Source organism: Engraulis encrasicolus, chromosome 12 (assembly GCF_034702125.1).
Source record: "Engraulis encrasicolus isolate BLACKSEA-1 chromosome 12, IST_EnEncr_1.0, whole genome shotgun sequence".
Lineage (NCBI taxonomy): Eukaryota > Metazoa > Chordata > Actinopteri > Clupeiformes > Engraulidae > Engraulis > Engraulis encrasicolus.
In genome coordinates, this window is record NC_085868.1 from 56,342,928 (window position 1) to 56,359,571 (window position 16,644).

The window sequence follows — 16,644 nt, forward strand, 5'->3', positions numbered from 1 at the left end:
TGAATTGACGTCATTAAAATCTCAGCGGGAAAAAAACACCACGCCCTTTCCTGCATGCGCACGCAGGGCGACTATGAGGAATACACATCCCGCTGACAGTACGTCCATGCTGTACCCCAAGTCAGCACAGCATGACTATGTATCAGGCTGAAGAGTCACTGTGACTCAATGGGACCTTCCTGGTTAAACAAAGGTTAAATGGGCAGTCATGTGCAGTGCTCTCCCCCCATCCTCCTCCATGACTGAGGTACCCTGAGCATGGTACCGTCCCACCGCACTGCTCCCCATGGGGCGCCACTGAGGGCTGCCCCCTTGCACGGGTGAGGCGTAAATGCAATTTCGTTGTGTGCAGTGTTCACTTGTGTGCTGTGGAGTGCTGTCTCACAATGACAATGACAGTTGGAGTTTCCCAATGGGCTTTCACTTTCATCTCTTCACTACCGAATGACAAAAGACCAACAAAGGTCGGCGTCTGCGCCTGCAATTAACAGCCGTGTATTGCTTGGTGCGTGCACTCCCAAAAAGTAGTAATCACCTAAGATAATGGAAAAAAGGAGGCGCAAGGCTTGTGTGAAAAAGTGTATCTTCTCAGACTTCTGTTGTTTAATTTCGGCTTCAATACACTTTTTCACACAAGCCTTGTGCCTCCTTTTTCCCATTATCTTGAGTGATCTCTTCACTACCACCATCTAATAAAAAGCTCAAAAAGATGTGTTACCTTTAGGGTTCAAGTCTGACGCCCTAACCGCTTACCCTTGACTGCCCTGGCTTTTGCTTTCACTTTCTCTCCCAAAACTTTCCCTGTAGCATCTTCACTGGCACTAAATAAATGCATTATATCAGATAAAGGCAAAAAAAGCTCAACAATATACTTCCCTGTCTAGATGTCAGTTTGAACAACATGAATATCGCAGGTTAAATCACTAATTCATGTCAACAAGATTATTCCATTTAGAGGCTCACTCTCCCTCTCGTGATAAAGGCCCTGCATTGGCCTGTTACATGGCTACTGTGTGTGTGTGTGTGTGTGTGTGTGTGTGTGTGTGTGTGTGTGTGTGTGTGTGTGTGTGTGTGTGTGTGTGTGTGTGTGTGTGTGTGACATGGCTGCTGCTTGTGTTTGTGTGAGCTCCACTTCTCAGGCATTAGCCCAGTGAACTTTCAAGGCTCACGAATTCAACTCGATTAAGACGCATTAACTGGTCAACACCATTTCAAAACTAATGAATGTTTCCATTCCAGAGCACCAAACACATTAAGTCTCAGGCTCCACAATAAATGCATGGAGTTCAGTTCTTGTTGTGGTTAAAAGGCCTCAAGTCTCTACTAGAGGTGCACCGAAAAGTTGGCCGCAGAAAATATTCTGCCGAAAACGCAAAAAAAGACACTTTCGGTTTTCGACCGAAAGCCAATTGAGTGGCCGAATCGGAGTGCAAATAGAAAATGAATTGAAAATGAACATTAATTACACAAATTTCAGTTCTACTCTAACATTTGAAGACTTCAAATACACATGTATTTTCTTTCAAAAACATGTCTAAACATTTTTTGTAAACCGTAGATTTAAAGGGACACTGTGTGAGATTTTTTGTTGTTTATTTCCAGAATTCATGCTGCCCATTCACTAATGTTACCTTTTTCATGAATACTTACCACCAGCATCAAATTCAAAGTATTCATTAAGTTATGACTGGAAAAATTGCACTTTTCATACATGATAAAGGGGATCTTCTCCATGGTCCCCCATTTTGAATTTCCAAAAATAGCCATTTTCAGCTGCAAAAATGACTGTACTTTGACCATACTAGAAAATATTTGTTTATTACTTAGTAAACTTTCATGTAAAGATCAAATTTGGCAACAGGCAGCCCAGTTTCAATGAGCAGCATAGTTGCAGTACCTTTTTTGACCATTTCCTGCACAGTGTCCCTTTAAGCAATATCCCCGTTCTTTCTGGGTCAGAGGGCTACCAAGGGCTACCCGAGGGCTACTGAGAGCTACCCGAGGGCTACTTTTGTTCCAAACCCTTTATTGAGGTCTTGATATCATTCCCAAACCACACTAGATTAAATGATAATTTGCTTAAAAGTTAAGGAAATATTTTTTATAGGCTATAAAGAAATAATCTCATAATTAAATTCAGAAAAGCACTAACTGTGACTAAAATCTTGAAGTAGTGACTGTTTATTAACATCCTTGGTGGGCACCTCAGAAGCTCCTGGAGGGCTACCTGGCGCCCGCGGGCACCACATTGGTGATGCCTGCTCTAGTCTCTAGGTCTGGTTGGCTGCTTGTTAGTGTTAATGTACTAGACAGGCTTACATCTAGCTAATGAGGGAAGGTGTTCGCGGAGTTCATCTCCAGAAAGACTAACCCAGGGGTGTCGCAGCCAGGTGAATCCTTCCTCTGAGTGTGTCCGTGTGTGTGTGTCTGTGTCTGTGTGTGTGTGTGTGTCAGTGTGGATTGTGGAGGACACACAAGAGGTGGCTTCCAAGTACTGCAAGTTGTGTGTGTGTGTGTGTGTGTGTGTGTATATGTGTGTGTGTGTGTGTGTGTGTGTGTGTGTGTGTGTGTGTGTGTGTGTGTGTGTGTGTGTGTGTGTGTGTGTGACAGTGTGGATTGTGGCTTCCAAGTACTACAAGTCTCTTCCTGGATTAGGGGTGTTTTGTCTCGTTGACTGTTGGTTTGTTACATTACATTACATTACACTTAGCTGGCGCTTTTATACAAAGCGAATTACAGATATTAATTACAGGGTATTGGTTATATACAGTCCCTGGAGCAATGTGGGGTTAGGTGCCTTGGTACAGGGTATTGGTTACAGTCCCTGGAGCAATGTGGGGTTAGGTGCCTTGGTACAGGGTATTGGTTACAGTCCCTGGAGCAGTGTGGGGTTAGGTGCCTTGGTACAGGGTATTGGTTACAGTCCCTGGAGCAATGTGGGGTTAGGTGCCTTGGTACAGGGTATTGGTTACAGTCCCTGGAGCAATGTGGGGTTAGGTGCCTTGGTACAGGGTATTGGTTACAGTCCCTGGAGCAATGTGGGGTTAGGTGCCTTGGTACAGGGTATTGGTTACAGTCCCTGGAGCAATGTGGGGTTAGGTGCCTTGGTACAGGGTATTGGTTACAGTCCCTGGAGCAATGTGGGGTTAGGTGCCTTGGATTGAACCTGCAACCCTGTGATCTACAGTCCAATTCTCTAACCAGCACTTCACCATGGCTGTCCCCAGATATACACTTCACCATGGCTGTCCCCAGATATACACTTCACCATGGCTGTCCCCAGATATACACTTCACCATGGCTGTCCCCAGATATACACTTCACCATGGCTGTCCCCAGATATACACTTCACCATGGCTGTCCCCAGATATACACTTCACCATGGCTGACCCCCGATATACACTTCACCATGGCTGTCCCCAGATATACACTTCACCATGGCTGTCCCCAGATATACACTTCACCATGGCTGTCCCCAGATATACACTTCACCATGGCTGTCCCCGTGCCTCACTGATAGAAACTCATATTAACTACTCTAGGCTAATCAGACGATCCCACAGCGGTGCCAACTAATGGGGCACCTAAGTCACGCCCTCTACTTCCTTGTTCATGGGGCAGAGGGAGTCAAAAAATAACTACTGGGCTTGAAATGAGGGTTTTTCGACAACAATCCAAACCTTGGACCTCCACTTATGCACCACAAGTGCACCACGACTCGCCTCGTTCACTTCCATTAAATTTTTAGCAACTATCTGCCCCATGAACCAGGAAGTAGAGGGCGTGACTTAGGTGCCTTGGTACAGGGTATTGGTTACAGTCCCTGGAGCAATGTGGGGTTAGGTGCCTTGGATTGAACCTGCAACCCTGTGATCTACAGTCCAATTCTCTAACCACCATGGACCACTTCACCATGGCTGTCCCCAGATATACACTTCACCATGGCTGTCCCCAGATATACACTTCACCATGGCTGTCCCCAGATATACACTTCACCATGGCTGTCCCCAGATATACACTTCACCATGGCTGTCCCCAGATATACACTTCACCATGGCTGTCCCCAGATATACACTTCACCATGGCTGTCCCCAGATATACACTTCACCATGGCTGTCCCCAGATATACACTTCACCATGGCTGTCCCCAGATATACACTTCACCATGGCTGTCCCCAGATATACACTTCACCATGGCTGTCCCCAGATATACACTTCACCATGGCTGTCCCCAGATATACACTTCACCATGGCTGTCCCCAGATATACACTTCACCATGGCTGTCCCCAGATATACACTTCACCATGGCTGACCCCCGATATACACTTCACCATGGCTGTCCCCAGATATACACTTCACCATGGCTGCCCCCAGATATACACTTCACCATGGCTGCCCCCAGATATACACTTCACCATGGCTGTCCCCAGATATACACTGCACCATGGCTGCCCCCGTGACTCATTGATAGAAACTCATATTGACTACTCTCAACCTTTTTTTAGGCAAGGCACCCTTTCAATTCATGAAAAATGTCTAGGCACCCCAAATCAACAAGCCGTAACATGGCACCGCATCCGATACCACACAAGCTTAGATAAGTAACACATTTGGAGATGTCACACAACCTACGTTCGAAGTTGCAGCTGACTGGGGCGACTTATATTTACTTTATTGTGCGTATATGGCAGATGAAAGATTCCACTGACTAACATTAACTTATCAATTTTGACTATATGTATTATATTACATAATTTATTTATCAGCCACGTTTCCGCAGCACCCCTGAGGGAGGCCTGCGGCACCCCTGTTGAGAAACACTGGCTAATCAGCCAATCCCACAGCGGTGCCAACTAATAGATCTGGCTACTGGTGGCTGCCCGGATCAAGTACAAGGCCCTGACCCTTGCCAGCACCATCACCTCAGGAGCCTCCACAGCTTATCCCAAGGGCATACTAAGGTCGTACGTCCCTGCCAGAGAGCAGCACTCTGCTCTTCCAACACAAACCACCTAGCCGTGCCTCCTGCCCAGTCAAAACTGTTCCCCGTCATTGTCCTTCAAGAAGCAACAAGACCATCTCACCCAACCTTCAAGCTGAAAGTAGAGACTCTTCTCTTTCATGATTACTATTTTTACTGTGCTGCTGCTCTCCTCTTTCGTGATTATTATTTACTGTGCTGCTGATGCCTGAGCTGGTCCAGTCCCGGTCCAGTCCCAGGTTAGACTCCACTTGCTTATTTAAATTACACCTATTGCTCTGTAAGCTTATATTTCCTGTACAATTTTGTATCTGCACGTTTTGAATGCCATGTCCGAGATTACATCACTTTGGACACAAGCCTCTGCCAAGTGTAATGTAATGAGTAATGTAATGTAATCTGTTGTCCTGTATGTAGTCCCAGATGATTCAATAGACCCGGCTGTTCACAAAAGATATCCATGCAAGACACGCACGGAGGTGGCCTAATGGTCAGGGAGGTGGTCTTAAGATCAGAGGGTTGCAGGTGCCTCTCCCAGAGTCATAGATTAATGCAAACTGAGCCAAGTAGTGATGCAACCAACATTCAAAAAAGGGAACGAATGCAGAAAGTTCACAAACTTGTTGAAAACTTCAACAGATGGGGAAGCAGATAAAAAGGAAGTCCAGTGCAATCTGCTGCCAGACCTGTTCTGCCTCAGCTGCTTTCAGACCGGTTCTGACTAAGCTGTCAAACAAGTTCACTAAAACTCAAAACACACACCGAAGTCCACCCATATCATATGGGGCCTATGCCCTCATGTCACACAAGGATGGTACTGAAAAATAAACATGGGGCATTTTCCAGAGTGATACTGCTGTAGTGTTTAGGTTAGGAGTGACAGGGGGCGTCAACCTGCAGTGTTTAGGTTAGTAACAATTAACACCAGAAAAACGGCCAAATGCTGGTGAAATTTCAGTTTGGCCAGTAGAAAAGAAAACTTTACAAGCCACTTTGACCCACTAGTGAGAGTGTGTTTGGCTAGTTAGATTAACATATACTAGTAGTAGCCACTTTGACTCATTAGTGAGTGTGTTTAGATTAACATATACTAATAGTAGCCACTTTGACTCATTAGTGAGTGTGTGTTTAGATTAACATATACTAGCCATGTTGACCCATTAGTGAGTGTGTGTTTAGATTAACATATACTAGCCATGTTGACCTATTAGTGAGTGTGTGTTTAGATTAACATATACTAGCCATGTTGACCCATTAGTGAGTGTGTGTTTAGATTAACATACACTAGCCATGTTGACTCATTAGTGAGTGTGTGTTTGGCTAGTTAGATTAACATACACTAGCCATGTTGACCCATTAGTGAGTGTGTGTTTGGCTAGTTAGATTAGCGGGGGCCAGTTGGGGACAAAGTGTGCGTGAGCAGACCCCCTGCTCCATCTGCTTCACAGGGTCTCTCTGATGCTATGGTGCCCACCTTGACAACAAACACCCACCACCTTGACAACACCACCCATCACCTTGACAACACCACCCATCACCTTGACAACAAACACCCACCACCTTGACAACAAACACCCACCACCTTGACAACAAACACCCACCACCTTGACAAGACACACCTATCACCTTGACAAGAAACACCCACCACCTTCACAAGAAACACCTATCACCTTGACAAGAAACACCTATCACCTTGACAAGAAACACCTATCACCTTGATTGGATGCCCTGAAAAGAATGACTTTTGGTTGTGAATGAACTTTCTAAATTGGAGACACACCAAACATGTTTACTTTAAGGGTTTCCATAACACATTTCTTATGAAACTGCACAGCGCAGGGTTTCCAATGATGGTAAAATATATCTGTAAGGTAATTATTGTGCTTAACAGAGATCATTATGGTGCTACTACTTAACACATATCAATACTCTTTCTGAAGAGCACAGATGCCTAGTTCAACAGGTTTGCACGCGTTGTGGAAATATTCCTCTCCAAAACATCTATAATTATGCTAACTACAATTAGCTTCTTGCTTCAAAGGTTGCGTCATCTATTAAAACAGTCCAGCATGCTGAGTACAATGGTATATTTCAAGATTGCAATCACCAATTGATGTCATGGCTATTCTTGCATAAATGTGCACACAGCTTATCAGGGAAAATGAACGGTAATTCTGGTTATGCGTAACATCATCATGGGCTTCAATAGCTCTACTACACCTTCAATGCAACACGTAAAGTGCCAATTTGTTTAAAATCTCTTTCCCAACCTGATGGTAGGCTTGACCCGTTTGAACAGATGTTTAGAAAGAAGTCATGATAGTCCCCCATGACACAGACCAGACTGAAAAAAAAACAGACAGAAGAAGGAAACACCTGAACTATTTTAAATCAACTAGTTTAAAATAGTATGTGAAAGTGTACAACACTCAACTGCCACTCAGTGTTCCTCTCTCGGATACCAACCTTTGGCATCGGTCAGTCTTAAGGGTTGTGTAAGCTTTCATATAACTTGCTCCAGCATGTCTCCCAGCATCATCTAACTTACCCTGCCTTTAAACCCTTAGGGAGGACTGAGGATTTCCACCGGTTGTTCTAGAATTTTACTCGAACACGCTACAGCTCCCATAAAACTGTGTTAAAAAATCCCGCAAAAAAGTCCTTATGACATTATAGCACTCAACAGTGCTCATTGAACATAACATTTAGCCAAAAGTCCAATGACATATACTATGTGATGGTACTCTTCAAAGGGTTTAAGCACCATGAGTTCCAGTTCTGGTTTCTTTCAGCCTAAGAATAGACCTGATGTCCATTAAGTCATTAGCAATAGCGGGTAGCTTAGCCCAGCTAGCCTAGCATCCATTCTTAGCCCCCCGAAAAGAAAAAGTGCCATGAAAGTGATACGCATGCTAACGGGGGTTAGCTTCCCCCAGTGCAGCCCATTGGCTTCCCGTTAGCATCGGCGGGTATACCTGGCGTATCCACAAGCAGGGCAGGCTGAGTGGATTACAGGAGATTTACCTGATTAAGGAGGAGCACCTGCTGAGCATGTCACCACCCCTCCCACCACACACACACACACACACACACACACACACACACACACACACACACACACACACACACACACACACACACACACACACACACACACACACACACACACATACAGTGAGTCCAATAAGTATTTGATCCCTTGCTGATTTTGTTGGTTTGCCTACTAACAAAGACATGATCAGTCAATAAATGTTATGATAATATGTATTATAATATGGAAAGACAGAATATCAAAAAGAAAATCCAGAAATTAACTTAAGAGAATATATATTAATTTATTTCCATTTCATCGAGCAAAATAAGTATTTGATCCCCTGCCAACTGATTACAGTTCCGGGCCCACAGACCAGATGGGCACTTCCGATCAACTTGTCATCTGAATGAAAGACACCTGTACATACTAACATGCATAAAAGACACATTTAATCAGCAGAATCAGTCCATAGTATGAGTGAATCAGTCGCACTCCAACCTCACCATCATGGGAAAGACAAAAGAGTGGTCCAATGATATCAGGGACAAGATTTTAGACCTGAACAAAGATTAAATGGGCTGCAAAGCCACAAGAAAGAGACTGGGTATTAATGACCCAGCTGTTGATGCATTTCTTCCAAAATGTGAGGAATACGAAATGACTATCCATCAGCCTGTCTGGGGTTCTATACAAGATTTGACCTTTTGTTGGGATTTGATAACCATGAGAACAGAAAGAAAGCACCCTAGACCTGTACGGGATGAACTAGGCAATGATATCAAAGCTACTGGGAACAAAATCACTGAGAAAACTGCTGGTAGAACTTAATGCCACAGAAGTTTAAAATCCTGTAGTGCACACATGGTACCTCTACTTCAGAAGGAACCTGTGCAGTCCCACCTGAGGTTTGCCAACGGACATCAGGCTGGTTTAGGATATGAGAAGGAGGTGCTGTAGTCAGATGAAACCAAAATCAAGCTGTTTGGCATTAACACAATTCAATGTGTTTTGAGAAAGAGTACTGCTGTCTATGATCCCAAGAACACCCTCCTCACCATCATGCATGAAAGTGGTATCATTATGGTTTGAGGGTGTTTGTCTGGCCAAGGCACAGGACAACTTCACATCGTCAACGAATGGATGGAGGGAGACATGTAATGTGCAATCCTGAGTGCAAACATCCTTCCCTCCACCACTACACTGAAGGGTGGGCCATTTTTGGATCTCCCAACATGACAATAATACACAACATACAGTCAAAGCAACGAAGGAGTGGCTAAATAAGAAGCATATTAAAGTCGTGAAGTGGCCTAGACAGTCTCCAAATATTAACCCTATAGTAATTCTATGGAGAGAACTGAACCTCCCATTTGCCAAGATACAGTCACAAACTATTAATGTTTTGGAGATAATCTGCAAAGAAAAATGGGCAAAAATATTTTCTACTATATGCACAAACATTGTCATCAACTAAAAGAAGCATCTGACCTCAGTGCTAGACAACTAGGGCTTTGCCACAAAGCACTTTATCTTCTTTAGCTAGAGGGGTCAAATACTTATTAGCCTAAATTAAATACAAATAAATTAAAATATATTATTTTCAGTTATTTTCTGGAATTTCTTTTTGATATTCTGTCTCTCCATGTTTGAATACATATTATCATAAATTTATAGACTGATCATGTCTTTATTAGTGGGCAAATGGGCAAAATCAGCAAGGGATCAAATACATATTGGACTCACTGTATAACCACACACACACACACACACACATACACACACATATAACCACACACACATACACACATACACACAAACACACATATAACCACACACACATACACACATACACACAAACACACATATAACCACACACACACACACACACACACACACACACACACACACACACACATATATAACCACACACACACACACACAACCACACACACACACATATAACCACACACACACACATATAACCACACACACACCACACACACACTCACACACACACACACACACACACACACACACACACACACACACACACACACACACACACACACACACGTCCAAATTAACCCAATGGGCAGAGAACCTTTCAATATAGGATGTACATCAATGTAATGGTTGAAAAAGCTTAAGATATATACAGGAACAGACAGAGACGTCCACAGAATCCAGCTGGATACCGTGTGAATCCTGAACTCAGTCGCCCTCTCATTTCCTCCTACACTGAGTTGGACTGGCCCAGTTCCCACCACCACACCATCCGCTCAACACTCCCCATCACCACACCATCCACTCAACACTTCCCATCACCACACCATCCACTCAACACTTCCACTGTCTGTCTTTGCCCACAATATCTCAATACCTCCCCCCAGGGCTCCAAATTAAATTCCAAAAACATACCGGTAGGAAACATACCGGTAGGTACGCCACGCCACGCGGCTTGACCAGCTGGACCCTATATCTTAGCTTAGCCTAGCTTAGCCACACACACACACCAAGTGAAGCACGAGACTTCAACAGCATGGATGTCATTCTAGGTGTGGATGGTGGGAAAGTGTCCATATCACATTTGAAATGAACCTAGTGTGTCAACACCACTTTTTACACAAAGACAATTTTAAAAAATGGGATACCCGGACAATAATATGTCACATTGATGTCCCCACTACTTTCCAAGCCAAACCTCTCTTGCCGGTATGCCAGACATCTTGACCGTAGCTTAGCTTAGCACAGCCACACACACACACACACACACTTACACACTGGAACACGAGCCTCACCAATGCCAATTTAGAGATGAACCTACTTTGTGAACACCACAAGTTCATAAATATAATGCAAACATAGCATTCCCGGACAATACGCCACATTAATTACCCCCCCCCACACACACACACACACATCCTACAGCTTTGATTAGCTTAGCTTAGTCACACACATACTCGGTGGAACACTGAGATGAACTTATCTTGTCCCAACCACTTTTTCACGAATATAATGCACACGTAGTGTACCCGGACAATACGCCACAATAACATCCCCCCACTACAGCCTACAGCCTACAGCCTTGCTCACCAGTAGGCGTAGTAAGCCACGGCCAGCACCACCAACGCTCCGCACATCCCCGTGAAGATCATCACAGCACCCTGGTTCAACATGGCGGCGGTGAATGAGGAGATCCAAACACGTACAAAAAAGTTAAAGAGCTAAAGTCAATACGTTGACGTTCAAGTCACGAACGCGGCGAAATAATCAGACGACACGGAGGAACCACTGGTAACGAAGGGGCTAGCTAGCAGCTGAGAGCCGGTCACACAGCCATGCTAATCCCTAGCGACCGATAGCAATGCGCTGCTGCTGCTCCTGTGGCTACCGCTAGCAGATTATGATGATGCCAGCAAGGGCGCGATCAGATCTCCTCAAAGTCTGCCGAGTGCCGAGTCAGCGCGCCCAGGATCAGCCAGCACAAACGTCCGGTCGCACAGAGACCAGTCGCCACGGTTACGCCAAGAGGCTCCTCCCGTCCGGGCTCGACGAGAGCGAAGCTGTCCGTACGTAAGGGCTGTCTCTTGTCGCCGGCTGGCTGAAGCGAGACGTTGCCACGGTAATACAGGTGCCGCGGAGCAGAGCAGAGCGGAACGGAGTGGTCACTGCACTCCTGTCTCCACGACAACAAGGGCGATTGTGATCCGCAGCGTCCTCAAGGCCTCTAATCCATGAGCTGATTAGGACCAGATGATCACCGGCCGACCTGTTGCACCCGGCGTTACCCTGGTTACGTCTCATCCAATCAGCATCAAAGCTACCCGGCCCAGTGGAAGAAGAAGAACTGGGTGGGGGGGGCGGACGCAAGTTCACGGCCGTCCAGGGGCGTCCGTACGGCTGGGGGTGGGAGGAAATTAGCGTTTCTCAACGGGGGCGCTGGGGAGTCCTATGGGGGCTTTGAGAAAGATACAACTGAGTGGGGGGCAGGTTAAGTTCCCATTGGGGGGAATTCGTCTATTCTATTTTTCAATACTATTTACTTACAATATTGATGATGAGGCCAAGGGGGGCGTTGGGCGGCTTATGATGAGGTCAAGGGGGCGTTGGAAAGCTTATGATGAGGTCAAGAGGGTGTTTGTTAGAAAAAGGTTGAGAATCACTGTCGTGGATGAATGGATGGATGGATGGATGGATGGATGGATGGATGGATGGATGGATGGATGGATGGATGGATGGATGGATGGATGGATGTCTGAGTACACAAGTTAGATGGGTGGTGCTACTTTAAGACTAGTTTGAGAATGAGGGCAAGCAGTTCTGTTCAGGTATTGTGTCTAAGTAGGGGTGGGCGATATGGCAAAAATGAAAAATGAAATCTCGATTTCGAAGTTTTTCTAAAATCACTATCTTCCATCTAAAAAATAGGGGCAAGGGCATACGGACAAGCAGTTCAGTTCAGGCATTTGTAAAAGTAGACATTTTGATACCCAAGGGTTCATTTGTGTGACATGGGCTTATGGCCATTTTTTTTATGGTCATCATTACTTTGCTTATTTGAAAAATAAATGAACAAAGAAGCACTCATCAAACATCATTTCACTTTTTAAACAACTCACAGACGTGTCAGACTTGCACCCTTCCTCAGTGTGAAATGACAACTTCCTGGGTTTTTTTTTTAAAACTTTAATTCCTGTTTTAAAATTATTTAGGCCTATGTCCATGGCCTCATTCATGCAATCAGGCCTTTCAGACCATGAAGTTATTAGTGGTTCATGTAGATACGTATTTAGGCCAGTCTCTAAGCAGCTCATGCATGTCAGCTTACGTCCATGGAGTTGGTCATTTATGCCTATGGCCGATACGTATTTAGGCTCGTAGCCAAGTTTATTCTTTTTTAAAATGTATTTTTTAGTACAGTAATGTTCATGTCAAGGGTATTTTGAGGCTACTCCATTCATCAAAATACATTTCATTGCCATTTACAGGAATGAAGTGGCCAGAAAGTTATGCCATCCTAAATTATTTCCTAGTATTGACACAAGCACGCTGTCTGCTGCGCCTGCGACATCTGGACAATAATCTAAACTCAGAGTGGCTTTAACTCAGAATAACTGGAGGAGGTGGCCAAAGTAAAGGTAATTCATGTTTTTTCCCCAAAAAAATCTTAAATCAAGTGAAAAGGATGTTTTCCCCCTCACCCTGCTGCCACCAGGGGCCACATCTGAGTGCCGTGGACGGTCCTTGTGACCAAGTAATATGCCACTTGGTTTTGGCCTAAACCTTCTGATTCTTGTAGATTTTATTATATATTATATATATTTTATTTGTGCTAGTGTCTCTTTTATTTCAGGTCCTTTATTTTTTTATCATTATCATTATTTATTATCATCACCACCACCACCACCACCACCACCACCACCACCATCACCATCATCATCATCACTGAAAAATACTAAAGACCTTACAAAGAGGACCCATCAAAAACTTGATTCAACCAGCGCAGTGCCAGCAGATCATAAGACAAGTACACGGGTCTACTTTTTACTCAGACGAGTTACCTGTGGTGGAGGAAAACTTCTTTTTACTTGTTCTGACACTCCCTGATGTATCCAGGCAACACTTCCCTCCCCTTCCCATCTCTTATATTGTTAGAATATAATATCGTCAGAATATTTACATTAAGTTTTGTAAGCTCATGGACTTTTATTCAGGTGTCGTGGGACGACCCTTCTACTCTACGGAGCGGTGAACTTGACCCTGGCTAACGGGGTCACGACTGTGAACCGCTGCCCTGAGGTCAGAGGTCAAGACCCACCACCAAGACTGTGAACCGCTGCCCTGAGGTCAGAGGTCAAGACAGCTGGGGCCTATATTAAGGAGCTGGTTCAGGAGGAGTAAACCAGGTTAAGGTAAATCATCTAGTAGAAGAGCACAGAGTCTATGTGTTCTTTAGAAAATTATGACTCCAGGCTCTTCATTAAAGGGACACTGTGTGAGATTTTTAGTTGGTTATTTCCACATTTCATGCTGACCATTCACTAATGTTACCTTTTTCATGAAGACTTACCACCAGCATCAAATTCTAAGTATTCATTATGACTGGAAAAATTGCACTTTTCATACATGAAAAGGGGGATCTTCTCCATGGTCCGCCATTTTGAATTTCCAAAAATAGCCATTTTTAGCTGCATAAATGACTGTACTTGGACCATACTAGAAAATATTTGTTTAATACTTAGTAAACTATCATGTAAAGATCAAATTTGGCAATAGGCAGCCCACTTTCAATAAGCAGCATAGTTGCAGTACCTTTTTTGACCATTTCCTGCACAGTGTCCCTTTAACTTAGGTGATTTACCTCTTCCATTATCCTGGTTTCCTCCTACCGGCTCCTGATGTGTTTACCTGCTCAGGAGGCAAGTAAAGCAGGCGCATCAGCAGCTTGTGTGCTGTTAGTGTGTGTGTGCTAGAGTGTGTGTGTGTTCTAGTGTGTGTGTGTGTGTGTGTGTGTGTGTTAGTGTGTGTGTGTGTGTGTGTGTGTGTGTGTTCTAGTGTGTGTGTGTGTGTGTGTGTGCTATAATATGTGTGTGTGCTACAGAGTGTGTGTGTGTGTGTGTGCAACAGAGTGTGTGTGCTCATAGGTGTGAACTTTTTAAGGAAGATAATCCGAAATAGTCTGTAAACGGTGTCTCAAGTGCAAGTCAATAACCAGGCACATATGCTCCACCAGCCCCGATAGGTGGGACACACACACACACACACACACACACACACACACACACACACACACACACACACACACACACACACACACACAGTTTCGCTAGCCCCTGGCCTGTATGGGTCAGCTAGGTCATCGTCAGTTTCTAGACGTTTCTAGCGTGCACACACACACACACACACACACACACACACACACACACACACACACACACACACACACACACACACACACACACACACACACACAGTTTCGCTAGCCCCTGGCCTGTATGGGTCAGCTAGGTCATCGTCAGTTTCTAGACGTTTCTAGCGTGCGCTGGAGCCTCCTCACATGACACGTCTCCCAGCCAATCAGTGATCTTCTGTAACGGAGGCCAACTAGCAGAGTGTGGTGTGGAGTAAACCTCCCTCCCGAAGACTCATACAGATACAGATTCAGATTCAGAGAACTTTATTAATCCCATCAGTGGGCAATTAAGTTTGCAGTCCCAGTCTCCATCAGAGTACAGTATCGGTAGCGTTGGGCTATTGGACTGGCCCTTTAGCTCAGCAATATCGTGCTGTGACTCCCATGTCCGAACCGAGGCGCTGACTAGGAGTTGGCAAGTTACACTTGGTCCTCCAGCACAACTTCCCATGCCATGCCATGCCATATTACAACACACTTCTCAATCTCTCTCTCACACACACCCACTACTGCCCCCCATGACCCAGGAATGACACACACACACACCACCACCCCCAGGAATGACACCACATCCACATACATATCAGGGGACGTGGCAGCGAGTGTTGAAATGAGCTGTGCCGTGCCCTCCTATGACAATGATAAGGCCTCAATGGCCACATGGCTACACACACAATGATAAGGCTCCTATGGCATCATAGCCAACAGATAAGGAACAAGACTCTGATCAGAGGTCCACAGTCCAGCGCCAACAAGAGAGAGAGGAGAGAGAAGTAGAGAGAGAGAAGTAGAGAGAGAGAGAGAGAGAGAGAGAGAGAGAGAGAGAGAGAGAGAGAGGTAGGTCGCGGTCACAACACACAACGACCTGGGTTACCGGCACCGCACCGGATCCTGACCGGGAGATTATTGACAGGTGGCGTGGAGGGGAGGGGAGGAGAGGAGATGAGAGGGGAGGGGAGGAGAGGAGATGAGAGGGGAGGGGAGTGCTGTTGGACTGGAGGGGTAGAGGAGGACGCACAGTGTTGCCAGATGTACCACAACTATCGTATTTGTACCATAATTTGTCCATTTTGTACTCTGCATGATAAAAAAACATGATGTACGATCATTTCAGAGTTGCAACAACAATTTGGATGTTGTACACAAGTAATTTCCTCCCAAAAAAAAGCTCAAAAAGATAATTTGGCGGTTTTGGTACGATAATTCAGCATTATCCATTTGGCAACACGGAGGACGCCTCTTTCAGCCCGTTATTCAACCCTCAACAAGTACCACCCACCCACATGGTCCAGTGGATCAGACAAAGCGTCTTCCAGCCCGTTATTCAACTAACCGTCAACAAATGCCACCCACACGGTCATGTAAACGATTCCACCTAATAGCCTACTGTACTGCTCCACAAACAGCCCCGCGGTCAAACGGGTCAATCCGGACCAGCATAAATAGCGCCACACACACACACACACACACACACACACACACACACAAGAAGGTCAAGTGCACTAAAACGGCACACTCGAACACAAAGCAACGCAGTATGCAACAGCGCAGAGGCCCCGAGGGAGTAATTGGGTATGAACATGGAGAGGGGTGATCCGTGGTGCGATGGGTGACGTTTCGTCCACAGGACAGGGGTTGCGGCAAGAGGGTTAAGTGTTTTAAGTGGTAAAAGATTCCCCACCCAGATAAGCTCGCCCTTCATGATCACTATCACC

At 45.1% G+C, this 16,644-nt stretch overlaps 1 protein-coding gene across 2 annotated transcripts in view; it reads right to left on the reverse strand.

Annotated features, from left to right (window-relative positions):
• agpat3 (1-acylglycerol-3-phosphate O-acyltransferase 3) overlaps positions 1–16,644 on the reverse strand; it is a 42,951-nt gene that overhangs the window by 25,405 nt on the left and 902 nt on the right. The window lies entirely within an intron of this gene.